Below are 22,237 nucleotides of genomic sequence, written 5' to 3' on the forward strand. Positions count from 1 at the left end.
ATCTGGACTACAATATTACCACTATATGGCTTTATATCTATCATCAGGCACATACACTGACATCCCCCAAAGTAATCTTTATATTTCCCATGGTCCTCAAGGATTCTGGTTAATACTTGCTCTTGCTATGGTTAAAAAAAAAAACAACAATATTTTATAAATAACCTCTAGAAAGAAAAATTCATTTAATAGGGTTTACTGAATTTTTAAAATTTAAGAACACAAACATTTATGTATATTCTGTCATGATCTTATTATTAAAACTTGAACACAAGTACATTAGTAAGAAACATGTAATTCAAAACCATACAAATATAGGTCTACAATTAGCTCACATTCCAGGATTTCAGAAATGCACTCCCAAGCATCCTATATCCTGGGGGTTTTCTGCTTCTCTCTGAGTGGATGGTCATTTGTGGAACTCATTCCACTCTGTTCTGAGCTGCATCTAAATAACCCACTGCTAAAATAAGCAATAATAAAATACTGAATGTCTTTCCCATGAGGTCAAGAACAAGATACATTAGTTCATTTTCATCACTGCCATTGAACACTGTACTGGAAATTCTAGCCAGGGCATTAGGCAACATAAAGAAATAAAGTCATCAAAATTGGAATGGAAGAAGTAAACTATCTTTATACACAGATGAAAGAATGCTTTCAACAGACAGTCCCAAGGAATCCACAATACAACTGGAAGAAATGGAGATTAAGCAAACTTGCATTCTACAAGACATGCACTCAAAAGTCCATTTTGTTTATATAGCAGAAAATAATATGAAATGGATTTTTTTAAGAAAATCCATTCATTTAGCCTCTAACAAATAAAATATCTAAGAATGAATTTAATGAAAGGGTGAAGACTTGAATAACTGGCATCCATACATGAAAGAGTTTAAGAAGACATATACATATGGCAACCATTGTTAATGGTTGATGGGACTCATTATTGCTCTCATATCAATACTACACACAGGGAACTACAGATTCAATATAATAGTTATAAAAATCCTGGCAGCCTTATTTTTTTCTTACAGAAATGGAAAAACCAATTCTCAAATTTACATGACATCAGTAAGGGGCTTGACTGGTAAAACAATCACCTATTTCTCTTGTGAGATTGGGTAGATTAATTTATGTAACATGAAGACATTTGGCTGACTTAGATATGTAGGATTTGTGGGATCCTATAAGGGATACTGGGGTCACAGAAAAGAGGGATTAATTCTTCCCCTTAATGGAGAGACATCATTTTCCTGTAAGTCTTGAGGGGACTCAGAGGAAAGGATGTGGAATATCTCTGAGAACAGAGCTGTGTCTCTCCTTTGGGGGATTTTTGTTCAGGCTGGGTAAAGCTTTTGGATCTCAGAAGGAAGTGGAGGTCTCTAAAAGAACTAATAATTCACCATGTCCCTTCATCTGTATACCATAAGTCATAGGACCTGCAGTGAGTTAAGCATGAGCAAAGGTATAAACATTCATTCAACAACACTACTGACCAGTAAAATTCATGTGAAAACTACAAGGTCTCACTGCTACATCTCTTGGGAAGGGCATGATCTGGGAGAGGAAGGACTGAAATAGGAAAGGTGCACACACCAAGCTGCTCAGAGAGTTATTCAGGTCTTTCAACAGGGAGCCAAGTGTTGTTGACCACCTCCAGATAAGTTCTCATATCACTGATTGGACTTTTCAAATGCAAAGTTTTTATTTCTGTTGATTTACTACTTTCTATCTCTTTATTAATATTCTCTATTTGGTGAGACATAATTCTCATATTTTCCTTTTACTCATAGAGCATATTAAAACTAGTAATTTATAATCTTTATTTATCAAGTTCAAAATCTGGGCTCCAGAATGAGGAGGATGGCGGTGGAGTAAGGAGCTCCCAGAGTCAGCTCCTGCTACAGGGCAGTTAGTAAACACCCAGAGCTATCTGGAGCTAGGTGAAGCATCCATCTGGGGGCTCAAGGAGGCCAGAAGAGCATCCTGCCACATCCTTGAAGGAATGGAAGGAGGAGACTGCCCATCTGCAGAGAAAACTTGTAAGTAGATCACTCCACACCACGGAGGCCAGTGCCCATCCTCTACTGAAGGTATAAGCCACATCACAAGCTGTTCTATGGCTGGAATTGAAAGCTCCACTTCCAAAAAATGGGAAGGAAGAGATAGTTGGGCACCAACTTCAGCTGCTGATGAGTAAATTCAGTGGGCCAAAGTATAATCCTAAGAACAACTAAAGTTTGGGACTGTCCATGTCAAAAAGAGGCTGGTAGCTGCCGTCTTCACTCCACACTTGGCATGAGGGGAAGCAGGGTGGACTGACAATCACAGAGCTGGTGGGGACCAGCTTCCTTCAATCCAGGTCAGATTGCAGCTCTAGCCTAGGCACCAGTGTTGCCTCCACCAGGGAAGAAGCTGCAGGGACCTGCATCAGCCTCTCCAGGAAATTACCAGCCAAGCCATGAAGGCCAGTGTTTATTCTACTTTGGCAGCATGAGCCACCCCAGGAGCTATTCTGTGGCTGGAATTGGAAGCTCCATTTCCAAGAAACAGGGAAGAAGGAGATGGTTGGTCATGATTTCAGCTACTGATTAGTAAATTCAGCTTAATAAAGTCTAACCCTAAGAACAGGTAAAGTATGAACCTGTCTAAGCTGGAAAGAGTCCAATGGCCACCATTTTGACTCCAAACCCCAGCCTGAGGGGAAGCTGGGCTGACCAAAAGTCATGGTGATGGTAGGAACCAGTTTCTTTCACCCAGATGAGCCTGCAGTCCTAGACTAGGCTTCAGCCCCACCTCTGGTAGGGAAGAGACTGGCAGGCCCTGCACCGTCCTATCCAGGTAACTTCAGGTACATTTGGCTGGCACAGACTGAATAATCAGAAGTCTATCAAGGTCAACAGCAGTCATCTTGAACCTGCACTGCATAGATTGCTGCTCACACCTGCAGCTCCATCCTCACCCCAGGCAGGGTAGAAAAGGATGTGAAACTTTATCAGTCTCTCTGGGCAACTAGAGTCTAGGGCTGCATACTTGGGATTATTCTGTCCCAACCCTTGGCAAGAAGAAAGTTGGGAAAACCTTCATTGGTCCCTTAGGCAATGCAGGCAGTTTGAGCCTCCACAGCGTACAGCACCTACTGCACAACTAGGAAGGGAGAAATAGCAGGAAGTCCTAAACTAAAGAGAAAACCTCACCCAAAATAAATAAGCCAGACGCCAAGATACCAACATAAAATCACAATGCACACCAAGACATAAGAAGAAATGGCCCAGTTAAAGGAACAAGATAAGCCTCCAGATGACATAAAGGAGCTGAGACAACTAATTGCAGATGTTCAAACAAATCTCCTTAATAAATTCAATGAGATGGCTAAAGAGATTAAGGATACTAAGAAGACATTGCATGAGCACAAAGAAGAATTTGAAAGCATACATATAATAATAGCAGATTTATGTGAATGAAAGGCACAATAAATGAAATTTTAAAAACTTTGGAATCATATAATAGCAGATTTGAGGAGGTGGAAGAAAGGATTTGTGAGCTTGAAGAAATGGCCTCTGAAAGTGAACATACAAAAGAACAGATGAAGAAAAGAATAGAAAAATTGAACAAGGTTTCAGGGAAACTAAATGACAGCAAAAGAAATGCAAACATATGTGTCATGGGTGTCCTAGAAGGAGAAGAGATAGGAAAAGGGGCAGAAAGAATATCTGAAGAAATAATGACAGAAAATTTCCCAATCCTATTGAAGGACATAAACATCCATGTCCAAGAAGCAAAATATACTCCCATCCGAAAAAGTCCATATAGACAAACTTCAAGACACATACTAAAAAGAATGTAAAATGCCAAAGACGTAAAGAGAATTCTGAGACTAGCAAGAGAAAAGCAATGCATAACATATAAGGGATATCCAAAAAGATTAAGTGCTGATCTCTTACCAGAAACCATGAAGACAAGACAATGGTGTGATATATCTAAGATACTACAAAAGAAAAACTTCCAGCCAAGAATCTTATATCCAGCAAGATTGTCTTTCAAAAATGAGGGCAAACTTAAGATTTCACCATTGTAAATTATGTTAGCTGTGGGTTTTTCATATATACCTTTTATCATGTTCAGAAAGTGTCCTTCTATTCCTATCTTTTGCAGTATTTTTACCAGGAACGGGTGCTTTAGTTTGTCAAATGCTTTTTCTTTATCTAAAAATATGATCATGTGATTTTTTTCCTTTTCTGGTCATGTGACATATTAATTACATTGACTGATTTTATGTTGAATCATCCTTGCATACCAGGGATGAATTCCACTTGGTCGTGGTGTATAATTCATTTGATGTGTTGTTGAATATGATCAGCAAGTATTTTGTTGAGGATTTAAAAAGATTGGCCTGTAATTTTCCTATCTTGTGGTGTCTTTGTTTGGCTTTTGGGTAATGTTGCCATTATTGAATGAGTTAGGCAATGTTCCTTCTATTTCAATTTTTTGAAAGAGTTTAGGCAAGATTGGTGTTAGTTCTTTCTGGAATGTTTGGTAGAATTCACCTGTGAAGTCATCTGGCCCAGGGCTCTTCTTAGTTGGGAGGTTTTAAATAACTGATTCTCTTTATTTGTGATTGGTTTATTGAGATCAACTTCTTTCATCAATGTAGGCTGCTTATGTGTTTCTAGGAATTTGTCCATTTCCACTAAATTGTCTTTCTGTTGGCATAGAGACTTTCAAAGTATACTCTTTGGATAGTTTCTATTTCTGTGGGGTCAGTGGTGATATCCTCTTTCTCAGGTATATAGAGTATATAAATATGTTCAGATATTCATTGGGTATTGTCCTTCAAGGTAGACATGACAACTGAGGGAGTGTTGAGCTCTACTGCATTCCCCAATTTAACAGCAACAATCGCCCAAGTCCTAGGGCAAAGATGGTAGAATGATGGTAGAATGATGGGCCCTTGATACTGAGAACTATGCTTATAAGCCTGTGTGCTTGAAATTTCAACTAGGCCTAGAGCTGCAAGGTACCTAAATGTTACCTCCTGAGAGCCTCCGTGATGCTTAAATGTGGCCACTATCTAAGCCAAACTCAGTATGCACTACCTTCCCCCCAGTATGGGACATGACTCATGGTGATAAGCCTCCCTGGTGCTGAGGGATTACTACCAATTACTAGCTGGTGATGCAACTAGGAAAAGACCTTCAATAAAAGGGTGAAATGGTAAAGACAAATGAATTCATATGGCTAAGAGATTTCAAAATGAGTCAGGAGGTCATCAGAGGGGTCATGCTTATGCATGTCTCAGAAGGATCCCAGAGATAGCAAAGTAGATACAACCCCAGGTAGTGGTGCTCCTGAGGGCTATGGAAACACACAGGTTCTCTGGTCATGGTAGATGGCTCTGGAGTTCAGTGGCTTGTCAGTGGGCCATACTTTGGAATTTGTGCTCCTGAGTGTGATGGAGTTGGACTCCATCTCTACACATGCCTCTTCTGTCACTTTTACTGAACATGTGGCTGGCACTGGGGTTGGTGTATGCTCAGGAGAATTGAATCTCTGGACTGTCCATGTGCCAGCTCGTCCCTGAGCCTCAGCAGAATTGTAAAACCTACTCTCTGGTTCATTGACCTTAACCAGGTCAGCTAACAGGGAGGTGAGGATGGTCAACTACCACACCAGGGAACTGAGAGAGTAGACAACTACAAGCAGGAGAATTGCATCAATCAACCATATTGGATCTACACCCCCTCTTGATTTAGAGGTGGTGTGGACATCACAATCCCAGGGTCCACAGGATGAGGAATAAAATATGGATTAGAGTGGACTTACTGGTATTCTACTATAGAACTATTGTGACTCTAGCAATGGAAGAAATTGTATCATTGATGTGGAGATAGTGGCCACAGGTGTTGCTGAGGACAGGGAGAAGAAAATAGAGGTGTGACATGAGGGCATTTTCAGGACTTGGATTTGTCCTGAATGATATCTGAGGGAGAGATGCAGGACCTTATATATCCTACCACAACCCACTGAATGGACTAGGAGAGAGTGTAAACTACAATGTAAACTATAATCCATGCAGTGCAGCAGTGCTCCAAAATGTATTCACCAAATGCAATGAATGTGCCACACTGATGAAAGAGGTTGTTGATGTGGGAGGAGAGAGTGGCTAAGGAGTGGGGTATATGGAAACATCTTATTTTTTAATGTAACATTTTGTGTGATCTATGTATCTGAAAAAAGACAAGAAAAAACTTTCCTAAAAAAAAATGAGAGTTTAGAATATTCACAGATAACCAGAAACTGAGAGAATTTCTAACCAAGAGATGAGATTTTCAGGAAATTCTAAAGGGTGGGCTAGAGCCTGAAAAAAAAAAGACTGGAGAGATGGGCCTAGCAGAGAGTCTAGAAATCAAGATTATATCAGTAAAAGTAACTAAAAGTGTAAAAAGAGTGATGAAAATAAAACATGCCAGAAAACTCAAATACTCAGGAATAAACTTAAACCAATGTTGTAAAGCACTTGTATTCAGAAAGCTGCAACTCAATGTTAAAGGAAATCAAGAAATGCCTAAATAACTGGAAGAACATTCCATGCTCATGGATTGGAAGGTTAAGTATCTTTAAGATATCAGTTCTACTCAAATTGATACACAGATTCAATGCAATTCTGATAAAAATTCCACCAACATTTTAAAAATTGAATACACAGGGACGTGGCTATGGCTCAATCAGTTGGGCTCCCATCTACCATATGGGAGGTCCTGGGTTCATGTCCCAGGGTCTCTTTGTGAAAGGCAGGCTCACCCGCCACCCAGCCCGCAGCTCTGTTGAGAGGCAACTCAACAAGGTGATGCAACAAAAAAAGGGAGACAAGTAAAAAAAAAAAAAAACCACAAAGGAGAGCACAGCAAATGGACTCAGAGAGCTTGCAAGCAAGCTGCAAGAGGGGAGGGGAAATAAATAAATAAGTACACACATAGAAGGAACACAGTGAATGGACACAGAAAGCAGACAGCACATCAAAAAAGCCACAAGGTGGGGGATAAAAATTTTGAAAACATGACTATCTAATATTTGGAAGGGTAAGTGGTCCTCAATAGCCAGGAACATCTTAAAAAGGAAAAATGAACTTTCCTCTCTAGAGTTTAAATTGTATTACTTAGCAATCATGGTAAATACAGCATGGTACTGGCAAAAGACAGTGGAACCAAACTGATGGTTCAGAAACAGGCCCTCACATGTATGGTCAAGTGATTTTTGACTAGCCTGTCAAACCCACATGACTCAGACAGAACAGTCCATTCAACAAATGGTGTTGAAAGAACTGGATATCCAAAGTCAAAAAAAAGGAAAAAGTACCCCTATTTCACACCTTATCCAAAAATTAACTCAAAATGGATTAAAAAATAAATAAATAAATAAAACAAGAACAATACAGCTTCTAGAAGAAATTGTAGGAAAATGGCTTCAAGACCTGGTGTTAGGTGGCAGATTCTTAAAGGAGATAAGAGAAGGACTGAGATGGACTACTGATGTTCAATGTATGTAGTTTTAAAAGCTTTAATGTAAATGTGTGGAAATGCATAGAGTGGATGGAAACACATAGTAACAGCTAGTTTATAAATGGGGATATGGCTGAAATGGTAGAAGTCTAGGTATGTAAATGCCAATTAACAGAATGCTAGAGAATATTCTGGGAACTGAATAGCACAGTAAACCAAGAGATGCATGAGAATTATGGTTGATGGTATAGATGCAAGATTGTCCTTTGTTAGCTAGAGTAAATGTACTTATTGCAGGGTCGTGGGAATGTGGAGAAGCATGGGAAAGATACAACTGGAGTGACCTATAGACTGTGGATATCAGTAATAATACAATATTCTTTCATTTATGCCAAAGAATGTACAGTACTGATAATGGGGCAGTATGGAAAATGTGTGCTAAATGTACACTATGGATGTGGTAACAATCAGATGATATTATATTATTTGTAATAAATGTCCCACCACAGTGTGGTGTGTTGATAGAGGGGTATTGTTTGGGAATTCTGCATGTGTGCACAATTGTTTTATAAATTTACAACTTCTGTCATAAAAATATATTTTAAAAATAATAGCATGGATTGGGAAAACATACATAAAATAGAAGATAAGGACTGTAATTAGGAAGATTTTTGACAATATTCTTTCATAATTTGTAACAAATATCTCACAACAATGCCAGGTGTTGGTGAAGGATTGATGAATGGACCCCTGTATTATATTATGCACGTTTGCTATGTAAGTTCCCAACTTACGGTTTTGTATGTTCATATATAAATGATATAAAGATAATAATAATAGGGTGGGTTGGGGAAAATACTCCAGTTAGTAATAATACTTTGACAATGCTCTCTAATCATTAGTTAAAAATTCTAACAACAATGCAAGGTATTGGTGGTATGGTGAGGTACAAGAGTCCTGTATGATGTTATATATGTGTTGTAAGTTCACAACTATTAATATTTGTTTATTGTTTATGTATGTTTACATGAGTGATATACTTCAATAAATTTTTAAAAATCTGAGCTTAATGGGGGATAGTTTCTATTAACTGTCTTTTACCTTGTGTGTGTAGTATTTTTTCTTGTGTCAGTGCATGTGCAAAAAACTGGGTCTTTGAATATTTTAAGGTGGCCAGTCTGGAAATCACAGTGTGTCAGAGCTGGACTCAGTTGCATTTTCCTTACATGAGGCTTTTCTGTCCCTTATATCTGAACCTACTTTTAGTACCAGAGTTAAGAGGTGTATGTCCAAGAGACTTAAATCTTTGGTCTGTCCATGTACCATTCGGCCCTGACTCTCAACAGATTTGCAACACCTACTCTCCAGTTCATTGGACTCACCCAGGACAACAAGGAGATGATGATGGACAACAAGCATGTCAAGGAACAGAGAGAGTCTGCAAATGGAAGCAAGATAGTCCCATCCATCTGCCCCATGGGATCTAAGCCCCCTCTCAGAGGCTAAGTGGGCATCACTATCCTAGAAACCTCCAGTTCAGGGAATGAAAAATGGATGAGAGTAGACATATTGTTATTCTACTACAGATTCATTATGATCCTGGCAATGGAAGAACTTTTATCACTGATGTGGAGGCAGTGGTCACTGGAGGTTCTGAGAGGAAGGAGAGGGAAAAGCAGGTCTACTTTGGGGGCATTTTCAGGATGTGGGAATTGTCCTGAATGGCATTATAATGACAGATATAGGCTATTATATATCTTGTGATAACTTACAAAAATGTGGAGAGAGGTGGCGGACATGTCCCAGTGGTTAAGGCATCCATCTACCACATGGGAGGTCCACGGTTCAAACCCTGGGCCTCCTTGACCCATGTGGAGCTGGCCCATGTGCAGTGCTGATGTGTGCAGGGAGTGCCATGCCATGCAGGGTTGTCCCCCATGCAAGGGAGCCCCATACACAAGGTGTGCACCTGCAAGGACAGCCACCCAGTGCCAAAGAAAGTGCATCCTGCCTAAGAATGGCACCACCCACATGGAGAAATGACACAACAGGATAATGCAGCAAATAGACACAGAGAGTGGACAACTGGGGTGGAGAGGAAGGAGAGAGAAATAAATAAATAAGTAAGTAAATAAATAAATAATAAATAAATGTATGTATGTATGTATGTGGAGAGAATGTGAACTATAGTGTAAACAATAATCCAAGCTTAGTGGTTCAGTGCTCCAAAATGTGTTCATTAATTGTAACAAATGTATCACAGTAATGAAGGATGTTGTTAATGTGGGAAAGTATGGGAGGGTAGGGAGCAGGGCATATGGGAATTCCCTATATTGTTTATGTAACATTCATATAATCTAAGTATCTTTTTTTAAAAAAAAATAAAAACTATATAAAAAATAAAAGAATTATCCCTTGATCAAGGGTGATTTATCCCAGGAACAAAAGAGGGGTTCAACACAATATCATTCAATGTTATAATCCTTACTTCTCATGTAAGGAAATACTGCATGAACATTTCAATGAACAAAGAAAAGTTATTTCCAAATCCAATATCTTTTTATGTAAAAAAACACTCTGGAAAATAGTTTGAGATATTAACTTCCTCAATGTGATGAAAGATCGTGTACAATAACTCACAGCTAAAATTATAGTCAATGGTGAAATTCTGAAAATCCACAACCCAAGGCCAGGAACAGGTTAAGGTATATCAATTTCATCACTGCTACTCATTATTGTACAGGAAGTTCTGTCCAGAGCAATTAGGCAAGAGAATATAAAAGGCATACAAATTGTAAAGGAAGAAGTAAAGCTATCTCTTTACAAAGATTACATAATCCTTTATATACAAAATCCAAAAGAAAACTTTAAAAAAAAAAGATCTTCTAAATGAATTCAGTAAATTTGCAGAGTATAAAACAAAAATCCAAAAATTAGTTACGTTTTGACACTCCAGCAAAGAATTATCTGAAATGAAAATGAAAAGATTCTACTCAATTGACATCTAAAAGAAAAAGTCCTAAGTATAAATTTAATGAAATAGGTGCAACACTGTACACTAAACTAGAAAAAAGACTGCTGAACACAACTGAAGACTGAAACCAAAGGCAGGACATCCATTGGTCATGCATGTCTCATAAGTCAAAGTATTGTTAATGTGTCAATACTACCCAAAGTGAGCTACAGATTCAATGACATATTTATCAAATTCCTACTTTACTTTTACAGAAATGGAAAACTTAATCCTCAAATTCACATGGAATCTTTAATTGTCTCACATTATAAAAACAACTTTGAAAAAGTATCAAAATACAATAAGCATGCTAACCAGAATATTACCCAAAATTATACTACATAACATGCAGTGAACCAGGTAAATCTGTTCTCTTCTCCAGGGTAATGTCTTACAACAGAACTAGATAAATTTGCTCTCTTTTCAAGGGTAAATACTTATAAACAGAAACAGTCCTTAAGTAACCACAGAAAGGGTAATCAAAATACCTACTATATGTTGCTCAATGAGAAACCAAATCCTTAGAATGAACGGAAAGAAAAGAGTTCTCAGTAGATAAACAGAAGGAATTAAAAGATGTAAATGAATATTTCAGAGCTCAGACTAAATTATCAAATACAAAAAAATTACTGGTGGACTTAACAAAATGCAGGCATCAGAGGAAAATACTGTCATGCTGGAAGCTAGATGAGTAGAAATCATTTAAGCTCAGTATATACACAGAAAGAGGATACAAAATTAACAGTCTAAAAGAACTGTAGGACACTTAAAGTTTTAATATTCATTCCAAAGATGGAAGGAGATAGAAGGAATTTGATGTGAAATAAATATGTTAAAAGTGACTGAACACCACCCAACTTGCAAATACAGATCCCAAAGATCTCAGAAAATGTCACCTGGAGAAAATCCAGTCAAACAATTGAAGAAATGAAGTCAATCTTGAAAAATCTTGAAAAGAGGCACAGGGAAATGAAACATCTTGAAAAGAGGCATAGATAAATGAACATTACATGTAGGAAAATATTATTTTGAAGGACTGTATTTACCATCAGAAAACATACATGCCATAAGGGAGTTTAACTTTAAAGTGCTGAAAAAAAGGAATTGTTATTTACCAAAAAGAGTTTAAGCTGCAAATGTTGCTTACACTTTGAAGGGAAAATTAAGAAAGGACAGACTGAAAAACAGACTTCTTCACTAGAGTCCTTCCTCTATAAGGATGTGAAAGGAACTGCTTCAGGCTGAATAGAAATGATACAAGAAGGAAGCTTCAGGAATAAAAGATATAGTCCAGAAATGGGGAAAGGAAATAACCTATTTTTAAACTTTAAAATTGTTTCATATATTTTAAAAGGTACAACATTTTTGTAAAAGTTAGACTCTACTCTGGGTGGGAGGACACCCTCCATGTAGAGGGAATGTAGGTGACCACTATAAGAAGTGGGGTTGAAATGATCCAAGTGCTTCAAAGGCTGTCATTTGAATTGCTATGTTAACTCTAATACATTTGACTAGATTGGTATACATATGTTATTCTCAGAGCAATCAGTTCAGTGCCATGTCAGTTGACCCAACTTTGGAGTTTGTGTTCCTGAGTGTGATGGAGTTGGACTCAGATGTGACCTTTCTACACATGCCTCTTCTGTTACTTTCACCAGATCTGTGGTTGGCGCTAGTGTTGGTGTGTACTCAGGAGACCTGAATTTCTGGACTGTCCATGTGACAGCCAGGTCCTGAGCCTCAGCAGACTCGCAACTCCTACCCTCTGGTTTATTGGACTTAACCCAGCCACCTAACAGGGAGGTGAAGAAGGTTAACCACCACACCAGGGAACCGAGAGTGCCTACAACTGCAAGCAGGAGAATTGCATCCATCATCTATGTGGAATCTAAGCCACCTCTCAATATAGAAGTGGAGTGGACACAACCATCCCAGGGTCTACAGAATGGAGAAATAGAGTATGGACAAGAGTAGACTTGCTGATAATGTACTATGAAACTATTATGATTAGTAATGGAAGAAATTGTAGCATTGAGGTGGAGAAAGTGGCCATGGTAGCTGCTGAGGGTAGGGAGAGGGAAGAGGAGATATGTGGGGGCATTTTCAGGACTTGGAGTTGTCCTGGGTGGTACTGCAGGGACAGACGCTTGACATTGTATGTCCTGCCATGGCCCACTGGGTGGACTAGGGGAGAGTGTAAACTACAATGTAAACCATTATCCATGTGGTGCAGCAGTGCTCCAAAATGTATTCATCAAATGCAATGAATGTCCCACGATGCTGAAAAAGGTTGTTCATGTGGGAGGAGTGGGTGAGGGGGGTGGGGGATATTTGTGGACTGCTTATATTTTTTAATGTAAATTTTAAAAAATAGAGAAAAAAACAATTGCAAAAAACTCTAGAAAAATTGTGTGACCTAAATAGTCCTTTATCTAAGAGACACATATAAAGCACCTAAAACATTGGCATATAACTTGTGGAGTGAGCAACAGTATTCATTCCTCTTGGCTGAATACCTAGGAGTAGGATTGCTGGGTCAGAGGGGAAGTCGGTCTTTTCCAGCCATCCTCCCTACCAAGGTTGACCATACTACAGCAGGATCTGGGTGGCCACTACTTTTCAGCTGTGCATGGGTTGTCAGTCACCCTGGAGAAAATGCAAGATTTCCTGGTGCTGACCCCACAGCTCCTCCTATAGTAGGCTTCCAAGAGTCTAAGACCAATGACCCACCTGATTCTGCCCTGCAAGTTCAGGGGACTCCTGCCTTACATGGATGATGGCAGTGCTGGTGCTGGAGCAGAAGGTTGGGTATATCTACCATTAAGTCCTTTCTCAATCATACCAAACATGATTTTCAAACAACAGAGTCCAGTAATGCAGGAGTGTCCTGGGGGCTGGACCACAGGCTTTGACACACCAACATCCTGCCTGTGTTTGTGCATGTTCTTTCCTCCATTGCACCCCAGGCACAAGTCAATCAGGGTGGACTCTGCCTTTAATAGAGTTTTTCTGGACCATGGTAAGATATTCAGAGACCCACCCTATGTATCTGCTCTTTATGGGCACTTTCCTGGGCAAGCTTTGCCCCTGCCACCAGCTCTGCACAGTCTTAGATGCGCCTCTTCAGCTCTGGAGCACAAAGTTCACATTTATGCTCCAGGTGTCAGTGAGGGCCTCTCTTCCTTCCTGGAAGACCTTGACCTCTAAAGAGAAACCTCTGTTCCAACTGCTCAGAAAGCAGCTCCATCCAGAACTCACAGACCTCTCCCATGACTTCATGTGCCAAACAAAATGCCATTTTCATGAGCCCATACAGCAATACTGGAGGTTTCCCTGGAGGGCAGGAGTCCAGATCCACACCCCTCCCTGCTGCACCAGAGGTCCTCAGAGAACATGAGCTGGATGGCCAGAAGACCATCAACCCAGCCTCACAGGTGGCCAGAGGAAGGTTCTAAGAGAAGATGGTTTAGATTTGTCCACAGGAATAAAAGGAAGTCAAGGAATTGCTCACCCAAATCTGATAGTTATAGACAGAGAGTGAAGTGAAGACATTTGACTGCCACACAGGCAAGGGGAGGCTCGGAGGTGGCTGCCATGCCCAGCTAGCTAAATAGACCACTTATGTGGCTCTAGACTTGAAGATGGAAGCACATTTCTGAGCATCAATGCACTGGGTGGGGGGGGGAGGGGTGAAAGAAGACTGAGTCCATACTGACTGCAGTGCCACCAAGCCTTTCAGTTCCTTCCTTCTGTCTACTGTTTAATCCTGTCTTTATTTATATGGTCAACTTCAGGAATTCACATCAATATACCCATTTTAACCCCCATCCACAGATACTGTTGAGATTCTTGCATTTACATATAAGTAGCTGTTTCCTGTATGCACATTAAGCAAATGTGATGCGATACAACACAGGATTGTTTGTTTCACTAGAATCCCATGGCTGTGGTGAGATACATGAATGGAACTGGTCACCTTTGGGCCACACTTTATACACTGGGCCATTGATTTGTTTCTTCTATTCAGCTTTGCACTCACTCTATCTCCCTGCTTCTGTCATCTCTGCTAAAACAGGGCAAAGCCTTGTGAAAACTCATGTAGTGAAGCATATCTCTCCTGTGAGATTGTGATAGACTAAATCATATCACATGGAGTGATCTCTGGTTGAGCTTCAGTTGACCTAGATATGTAAGAATTTGTGGGACTCTCTGATGATGTAGGCGTGTAATTACCCTCCTTAACAGAGGGATGCAATTCTCTCAAATGTCTTATTGGGACACATAGGGAAGGTTGTAGCTCATCTCACAGAACAGGGCTGGTTGTTTTCCTTGGGGGTTTTGGGATTGGGCTGAAAGCAGGATGGGTTCTCAAAAGGTTGTTGAAGCCTCTGAAAGAACAAATAATCCACAGTGTCTGCTCTTCTGTGAACCATAAATCACTGGATCTTGTATTAGTCAGGGTTCTCTAGGGAAACAGCAAGAGACATCTGTCAATAGTATGTGATTCTATAAGAGTCTCTCACACTACTATGGGGATGCACAAGTCCAGGTTCCACAGACAGGCTGCAACCAGGGACTGCAATGAAAGTCCAATGAAAGTTCATGACAAGTTCTGGGAGATGTTGGCTGTTGAAGATGAGCTGGGAAATCCTCTCTCAATGCTGGAATTACTTCCCCTTTTTAAGGGATTCAACTGATTGGGTTAAGTGTCACTCATTGCTGATTGCAATCTCCCTGATTAATGCAATTATAACCAGCTATCTATGATTTACCACTAAAATAAAGTTAATGGTGACTGAAGTCCATAAATACCCTTGTATTACAGTTAGTCCAGTGCTTGATTGACCAAACAACTGGGCACAATTACATGGTCTGGTTGACACAATAGCCTAACCATCACAGTCCACCCCTTGTCAACCTGGTAACCATACACATTACCTTAAGCCATACTTAGTCTCTAAGCAAAAACAGTAACAGACATGTATATATCTATATTTCTGCCTAACAATGTTCAACTCTCTTGTGTACAACTGGAAACATATTAATTCCATATAGAATAGGGTGCAAGTTCTTGAGTAATATTCACTCTCAAACTTGATATCCTCAAATATTATGACATTAAATTGATAGAACTTGTTATATGATAAGGCAAAAGTTTGGGGAAGAAGACAAAGAAATTTGTTTTGTGTACATATAAAATCATCATAAAAATGAAACAAGGAATAAAGATTCATGACCATTCACTTTTCTAACTGGTCACATGACAAAGTTCATATTTATCACTTCTTCCACTACCCATTCCATGTTTCCAAACCATCAGAAAGCATCTCAGCTGGCCATGGTTCTTTGCCTGGTGGGGTGATTGAAACTTTCATTCCTGAAGAATATGGGCCATTGTTAGTCCTGCTTGGATTGGGTTGTTGCAAATTTCCATTGACATTAATCATAGGACATGGCAGTACTAGGAGATGCCCTACAGGATCTCGTGTATTCCAGGCAAACTCTTCTGTACTCCTATTATGTAGATGCAGTAGTAGTTCCCCTTGACAGTCAGGATCAATCACCCCAGCCGGTACAGTAATTCCCTTATTTGACTGTTGATTCAGAGGTAAGAGATCTGGTAGCAGTTTTAACTTCCATTTCAATGGAATCATTGTTGTGTTCCCTGGTGACAGCACTCCTTCTTTTGTGACTAAAACCTGTAGGCCAGCAGAGTTTGAGGTTGCAGGGACAGGAAGCAAAAATTTTCCTGGTGGGTCACTAGGGGTAATAGTCAGTGGTGCCACTCCCACTTCCACCCCTTGATTCCTGGACCCATGGATCCTGGTTATGGGAGAAACAGTGCCATAGAGTGGACACTGATTTAAAGCATACACAGCCTCCTGGAGAACACTGCCTCAGCCCTGCAAGGTATTGCCACCTGGTTGGCACTGTATTTGAGTCTTCAAAAGGCCATTCCACCATTCTATCAATCTAGCTGTTTCAGGGTGATGGGGAACATGGTAAGACCAGTGAATTCCATGGGCATGTGCCCATTCCCACACATCATTTGCTGTTAAATAGGTTCCCTGATCAGAAACAATGCTGTGTAGAATGCCATGGAGGTATATAAGGCATTTGGTTGGTCCACAGATAGTAGTTTTAGAAGAAGCATTGCATGCAGGAAATGCAAACCCATATCCAGAGTATGTGTCTTATTCCAGTTAAAACAAATCACTGCCCCTTCCATGGTGGAGTGGTCCAATGAGGTCATCCTGCAACCAGGTAGAAGGCTGGTCACCTTGAGGAATGGTGCCATTTCAGGGGCTGAGTGTGGGTCTCTGTTGCTGGCAGGTTGCACAATCAGCAGTGGCTATAGCCAAGTCAACCTTGGTAAGGGGAAGTCTATATTGCTGAGCCCATGCATAACCTCCATTCCTACCTCATGGCCACTTTGTTCATGGGCCCACTGGGCAATGACAAGAGTGGCTGGGGAAAGAGACAGCATTAGTCACAGAGCGGGTCATCTTATTCACTTGATTAAAATCTTCCTCTGCTGAAGTCACCCCCTGGTGAACATTCATGTGGGACACAAATATTTTCATGTCTTTTGCCCACTCAAAAAGGCCTATCCACATACCTCTTCCCCAGACCTCTTTGTCACCAATTTTCCAATCATGTTCCTTCCAAGTACCTGACCATCCAGCCAAACCATTGGCAACAGCCCATGAATCAGTGAACAAATGCACCTCTGGCCCTTTCTTCTTCCAAGCAAAATGAACAACCAGGTGCACTACTCCAAGTTCTTCCCACTGGGAGGATTTTCCCTCACCACTGTCCTTCAGGGATGTCCCAGAAAGGGGCTGCAGTGTTGTAGCTGCCCACTTTTGGGTGCTACCAGCATGTTGTGCAGAACCATCTATAAACCAGGCCCAAGTTTTCTCTTCCTCAATCAACTGATTGTAAGGACTCCCCTAGAGGCCAAAACAGTGGGCTGGGAAAGAAAAGGTAACAAGGCAGGAGTGGTGACCATGGGTATTTGGGTTACTTCCTCATGTAACTTACTTCAGGACCAGCTCGAGTCCTATCTCATATGTACCACTTCCACTTTATTATGCAGTGCTACTGTGCACTCCCAACTTCATGGTTTGGTGGGTCAGACAATACCCAGCTCATAATAAGAAACTCAAGTCTCATGGTAACTTGATGTCCCATGGTTAAGAATTCAGTCTCCACTATAGCCCAGTAGCAGGCCAAAACCTGTTTCTCAAAAGGGGAGTAGTTATCTGCAGAGTATGGCAGGGTTTTGCTCCAAAATCCTAAGAGTCTGCATTGTGATCCTCCTGTAGGGGCCTGCCAAAGGCTCCAGGTAGCATCTTTATTTGCCACTAAAACTTCCAGCACCATTGGATCTGCTGGATCATATATGGTCCAAGTGAGAGTGCAGCTTGCACAGCAGCCTGAACCTGAAGTAGAACCTCTTCTTGTTCTGGTACCCAATCAAAACTAGCAGCTTTTCTGGTCACTGGGTAAATGGGCTGGAGTAGCACACCCAGTGAGGAATGTGTTGTATCCAAAATCCAAAGAAACCAACTAAGCATTGTGCCTCTTTTTGGTCATTGGAGGGGTCAGATGCAACAGCTTATCCTTCACTTTAGAAGGGATAGCTCAACATGCCCCACACCACTGGACACCTAGAAATTTCACTGAGGTGGAAGGACCTTGTATTTTAATTGGATTTATCTCCCATTCTCTCTTATGCAAATGCCTTACTAATAAGTCTACAGTCTTTGCTACTTCTTGCTTACTAGGTCCTATCAACATGATATCATCAATATAATGGACCAGTGTGATGCCCTGAGGGAGGGAGAGATGATCGATATCCCTGCAGACAATACTATGACATAGAGCTGTAGAGTTCATAAACTCATGAGACAGGACAGTGAAGGTATACTGCTGGCCTTGCCAGCTGAAAGCAAACTGTTTCTGGTGGTTCTTACTAATAGCAATTGAGAAAAAACACATTGGCTAAATCAACAGCTGCATACCAGGTACCAGGGGATGTGATTTGCACAAGCAATGGTAACACATCTGGAACAGCAGGTGCAATTGAGGTCACCATCAGGTTAAGTTCACTATAATCTACTGCCATCCTCCAAGATCCATCTGTTTTATGCATAGGCCAAATAGGACAGTTGAATGAGGTTGTGGTGGGAATCACCACCCCTGCATCCTTCAAATCTTTGATGGTGGCACTACTTTTTATAATCCATCCGGGAATCCAGCATTGCTTTTGATTTACTATTTTGCTAGGTAGGGGCAGTTCTAGTGGCTTCCACTTGGCCTTTCCAACCATAATGGCCCTCACTCCACAAGTCAGGGATACAATGTGGGGACTTATCTAGTCACTTACTGAGTATGTCTATTCCAATTATGCATCCCGCAACTGGGGAAATAACCACAGAATGAGTCCAGGGACCTACTGGACCAACTGTGGGACAGACCTGAGCTCCATTAATCATCTGACTTCCATAAGCCCCTACTCTGACTTGTGGACCATAGTGATATTTTGGGTTTCCTGGAATTAATGTCACTTCTGAGCCAGTATCTAATAATTACCGAAATGTCTGATCATTTCCTTTTCCCCAATGCAGTTACTCTGGTAAAAGTAGGTCTCCTTAGGGAAAAGTGGGAGGAAGATTAACAGTATAAAGTTTGGGCAGTTTAATGGGATCCTTCCTCCAAGGAGACTTGGCCTTCTCCTCATTCAAGGGGCTCTGGGTCTGTAAACCATCTCAAGTCTGGGAATTGATTAAGGTGCTGTGATTCTCTGCATCTGTAATTTGAGTTAGGGTTTTATTCACTCAACCTAGAACACTTCTGTTTATAAAGATTGTGAAGAAAATTAGTAGACTGCTTATTTCACTGCTAGGTCCCCCATTATGTATTATCCAATACCATAACTCTATGCAACTCAGACTATTTTGAGTGCTTTTTTGAATCTGCCTTTCATGGTGGTAGCCATGCCCACCTTGACTTTGAGATTATCTGCTATTTGACTTTTACCAGACTGACATCCAATCACCCCCATAATGTTTAAGGATTCTAATTCCCTCAGAGTCCCCCCTACAGTTATATCTGGACTACAGAGAACAACAACCACAGAGCTCTCCAGGGAAGATAGAGTAAGTCTTACAAAATTATTACTTACAGTCCTGATTAAAGGTGTGTCCTCTGGACATTTCTTGGGGGGTGGGCAGCTCTAAAATGGTAAATCCATTCTAGCATTACAATCTCCCTAAGCCTTTGAATTCCTTCTTCTACTGTGTACAAGCATAAATCGGGTATCTCAACCTCAGACATGCTAGGCCATCTTTTGGCCCATACTTCAATCAGCCACCCAAACAAACTGTTAAAGCCCTTTCTAACCCATCCAGCTATAGCACGGAATCCAGAATTTCTGCTTAGTGGGCCCATATCAATAAATTCAGCCTGATCCAACTTTATATTTCTTCCACCATTATCCCATATCCTTAGTATCCATTCCCACGCATATTCCCATGATTTCTGTCTATATAAGTTGAAAACTCATGCCATTCTTTCTGAGTATACATTACTTCCTCATGGGTCACACTTTGTATTTCACCTTTGGGGTCTTGTTGTGATTTTAGTCTAGTAATAGGTCTCAAATACAAGAGAGGTGGTGGGGGTGGGTAAGGAGAAGGATTAGAAATGCCTTGCAAGCTACTGACCTCAGGGCATTCTCTTGCATTTTCTTCTGGTGAGACAGGATTAATCTCTTCAGGCAGGGGTTGGAAGGTAGTTTCCTCAGGGCAGACTGGAGGCTAGGCAGTGCATGCTGGAGTTTGGCTGGTACATGTCTCAGTGCTGGGAGGAGGTCCAGACTCCTTGGGGCAGGCCAGAGGCTGGGCAGGGCAGGCTTCAGTTTGGCTGGTACCCACCTCAGGGCTGGAAGTTGTTTCAGACTCCCTGGAGCAGGCTGGACATTGGATGATACAAGGTTGGCAAGGTATGATCTGGACAGGGCAGGCCATGGCAGGCTTATGTGATAAAGTCACAGCAGAATTCAGGGTTTCAATGTCTCCATCAATATCATCATCCCATATATCTCCATCCCAATTCTCTGAATTCCACTCTTTTCCAATCAAAGTCTTCAGTTTGAAGAAACCCTGCAGGATTGGGATTTTAGTTTCCTTTGTAACTCCATTACTCATACAATGAGTCTGCGTTTGGTTCTCAGATATTTCAAGCCTGTGGCACAGGAGACAAGATTTTCTTTCAGAGCACACATAGAAACTTTTGCATCATCCATGTGGAGTTTAAGTTTCAAATCTGAAGCCTTTAACTCATCTCTTTCTTTTGTAACACTATCCAGACTATCTAGGAGGAGCCAGCCAACATCATTACACTGTTTGACTGCACAGAACTCTGTTAAGGTATTGAAAACACTCTCACCCAGATCCTTGCTTCTTATAAGTATGGAAGTAGGGGAATCCAGTGATGCTATCTGTGCATCTCAATTGCTAACTCACACCATAAACCATTAGCAGCCTCTTTGTTATTGGAAAGGGAATTGTCAGTTCCCTTGAGTTCAATTAAAGAGACTATTGCAAAACTCCCAAAACCACCTCAGACACCCCATGTAAAGACTCTGTTCCTCAAGAACCACTCCCAGGCATTCTTGGGCCTTGGAGTTGTCCTGGGTGGTACCCCAGGGACAATTGCCAGATGTTGTATGTCCTCCCATGGCCCACTGGATGGAACATGGGAAAGTGTGGGCTATGGTGTGGAACACGGGACATGGGGTGCAGCGATGCCCAGAGATGTACTCACCAGATGCAATGGATGTGACATGATGATGGGGAAGAGTGTTACTGAGGGGGGAGTGGTGGGGTGGGGGTGGTGGGGGCAAATGGGGACCTCATACATATATATTTTTAATGTAATATCTTTTAAAAAAATGAATAAATTGAGAAGAAATTGGAAAAAAAAAAACCACTCCCTGTACAAAGCTGTATAAGTCAGTGTTCTCTAGGGAAATAGAATCAACAAGAAATTATGTCAATAGTATGTGATTCTGTAAGAATCTCTCACACAGCCATGGGGATTCACAAGTCCAGGTTCCACAGGCAGGCTGCAACCAGGGGCTGCAATGAAAGTCCAGTGAAAGTTCTTGACAAATTCTGGGACATATTGGCTGTACAAAGATGGGCTGGGCAATTCTCTTTCAATGCCAGAATCACTTCCCCCATATATATATATATATTATATATATATATATATAAAAGAAGTTGTGAACTTACAAAACAATCATGCTGATATGCAGAATTCCCATACTACAAGCACTCAACAACCACACCATTGTGGAACATTCATTTGTTACAGATTATGAGATTTATCATCAGACTATTACCACTAAATATGGTCCATAGCATACATTTAGTATATCTCTTCTGTACTCCCCTAGCCTTAACACGTACATTTTGATATTGATGTAAGAATGTTACAATCATGGTTGTTAATAACTTTTAATTGGGTTTTTGCTTTCTTAATGTTGGGTGGCATTTAACTGATTGGGTTAAGCATCACTCACTGCTGATGGCAATGCCCCTGACTGATGTAATTATAACCAGCTATCCATGATTTACCACTGCAGTAGAGTCAATGGTGACTAAAGTTCATAAATGCTCTTGTATTACAGTTAGCTCAGTGTTTGCTTGAC

General features: G+C 40.8%; 1 long non-coding RNA gene across 3 annotated transcripts in view; it reads right to left on the reverse strand.

The window, feature by feature from the left end:
• LOC131274630 (uncharacterized) overlaps window positions 1-22,237 on the reverse strand; it is a 70,731-nt gene that overhangs the window by 40,659 nt on the left and 7,835 nt on the right. The window contains exon 2 of one of the 3 annotated variants that reach the window (XR_009181919.1): window positions 20,247-20,684. This is a non-coding gene — a long non-coding RNA (uncharacterized lncRNA). Of the gene's footprint in view, window positions 1-20,246; window positions 21,435-22,237 lie in introns of those variants that run through there. The other 2 variants (XR_009181918.2, XR_009181917.2) reach the window with 2 other exon arrangements.

This window comes from Dasypus novemcinctus, chromosome 19 (assembly GCF_030445035.2).
Source record: "Dasypus novemcinctus isolate mDasNov1 chromosome 19, mDasNov1.1.hap2, whole genome shotgun sequence".
NCBI classification, from domain to species: Eukaryota; Metazoa; Chordata; class Mammalia; order Cingulata; family Dasypodidae; genus Dasypus; species Dasypus novemcinctus.